Genomic DNA, 2500 nt, shown 5'->3' on the forward strand with positions numbered 1-2500 from the left:
CACTATTAATATAGATCTTTATAGAAAAATTAGGTTCCTTGAACTTCAACTGCGTGCTTATTATTAGATCAAAAGGACGGTGAGGTTGCTTTCTGTAAAAGAAAAGAAGCTACCTGATGGATATAGTGACCAGGAACTAGCAAATAATTTTCTAGTATTCTTTAAAAACAAAATTGAAAACATAACCAGATCATTTGTAAATACACATCAGATTAATGATACACCAGGCACACAGACAAAATTAATACGATTTAACAACATAACACAAGATGACATCACCAGAATTATCAAGAGAGCAAAGAAAACAAACTGCGCGATCGATCCTATGCCAATATCTTAAGTAATTTGAGAGAGAGACTTTTCTAGTCTAGCCGAAATAATAATGAGAATAGCAAATGCAAGCATTGATGAATGTAAGTTTCCTAAATCTGAGAAAAGGGCTATAGTCACACCAGTTCTGAAAAAATGCACTGGACTACCAGGAATTAAGCTCATATAGACCTATTTCAAATCTATCCTTTGTCTCAAAAGTGATTGAATATGTAATTCTTGAACAACTAGTCAGCCACTTAGAAGTAATAGAAGCTTTGCCTGACAACCAATCTGCCTACAGAAAACTATACTCTACGGAGACAGCCATTTGCTCTGTTGTAAATGATATACTAGAAATGATGAATGAAAATAAATATTGTTCGATCTCAGTCTTTTGATACAGTTGTGCATGAACTGCTACTAAATGATCTACGGTCCATCGGCGTTGAAGATCAAGCCTTCGAATACCTAAAAGACTACTTGGTTGGTAGAAATTACTGTGTACAAATTGGAAACTCGTATTCATCATATGAACCCTTAAACAGAGGGGTACCCCAGGGGAGTGTACTTGGCCCAATCTTATTCTGCATCTATACTATTGGTCTATCGAAAATGCTACAAAGGCATGGCGTGAAGTTTAAACTATTTGCAGATGACACACAATTTTACTTCTCCTTAAATGATATACATGACACTACTGAAACTCTAAAGCGAATCCTTGATAGTGTTAGAGAATGGATGACATTTAAACAACTAAAATTAAATGAGAACAAGGATGAATTCATGGTGGTGGGCAAGAGAAACAGTGTGAGAAACTTAGGTGATATTCAAAGGAACCTAAATAATGACTCGTTGTCGATATCTAGTAAAGTACGAGATCTAGGTGTATTTCTTGACTGTAACCTGTCTCTAAATGCCTAAATAAATAATGTAATAAAAAGTGCTGGTTTTCATCTAAGAAATATTGCGTTTATAAAAAAGTACCTGGACGAAAATTCTGTTAAGAAACTTGTGATAAACTGTGTTATTACCAGGATTGGCTACTGCAACTCTATCTACTAGAATCTAACTTAAGAAATTAGAAAAACACAATAAACAGAGGAGCAAGACTGATAAAAGGTGTCCCACCTAGGGAAAGGATCACCTCTATACTAATTGATTTACACCCACAAAGTAATCAGAACCGGTCGTCCAAAATACTTAAGAGAATTGCTACATATTTCGCAGCCAACAAATCGTGTCGACATGAGAATAGTTACAGATGGCTTCAAACTGTTGGAACCTAGATATATGTCTACTGTAGGCTCCAGAGCCTTTAAATATGCGGCCCCGAGACTATATGATAAGCTCCCACGAAACATTCGAATGATTGAAGACATTAAGGCTTTCAAGAGGAAACTGAAGACTTTCTTATTTCATGTGTCTTTTGACAGTGAACAATATGTGACTTGAAAAGATAAATACTGTGAGCGAACAAGGTAAAATGACAGTGGAGGTCCTGTAGAGAGTGGGGTTCCCCTGCTGTATGGGACCGGAAAAGCAGCCATCAAAGTAAAGTAAGTAAGTACTTTATTAAAGTAGACACTTCGGTGCCTGCTTGCATGCTTGCTTTAGATTGCTCGGAGCTTCTCTCTGGACAGGGGCTCTTTGACGGTATGACTAGCCCCTAGTTGCTCACTTCGGTGCCGTGGGCGGAGCGAGTACTGACGTGACCGGGTAAACGATATTTCATTGGCTGAGACGCTCGCCGAGAGCGATTGAGTCTCAGTTAGGCTGTAGTTCCACTCGGTGGTGTACTCAATATACCACCAAGTGGGACTACAGACTGACTGAGACTCAACCGAGTCAATCGCTCTCGGCGAGCGTCTCAGCCAATGAAATATCGTTTACCCGGTTACGTCACAACTCGCTCCGCCCACAGCACCGAAGTGAGCAACTAGGGGCTAGACATACCGTCAAAGAGCCCCTGTCCAGAGAGAAGCTCCGAGCAATCTAAAGCAAGTAAGCAAGCAGGCACCTAAGCGTCTACTTCAATAAAGTATTGTTGCAATATATTATTACAGAAAGCAACCTCACCGTCCTTTTGAACTAATGATAAACACGCAGATGAAGTTTAAGGAACCTAATTTTTCTATAATGATCTATATTGATAGTGAATTGAAATTAAATATGAAAATCATAATATCAT

At 38.5% G+C, this 2500-nt stretch overlaps 1 protein-coding gene across 1 annotated transcript in view; it reads left to right on the plus strand.

Annotated features, from left to right (window-relative positions):
• The window catches only part of LOC137631199 (pre-mRNA 3' end processing protein WDR33-like), a 30441-nt gene that overhangs the window by 15965 nt on the left and 11976 nt on the right, over positions 1–2500 (plus strand). The window lies entirely within an intron of this gene.

Source organism: Palaemon carinicauda, chromosome 39 (genome assembly GCF_036898095.1).
Source record: "Palaemon carinicauda isolate YSFRI2023 chromosome 39, ASM3689809v2, whole genome shotgun sequence".
NCBI classification, from domain to species: Eukaryota; Metazoa; Arthropoda; class Malacostraca; order Decapoda; family Palaemonidae; genus Palaemon; species Palaemon carinicauda.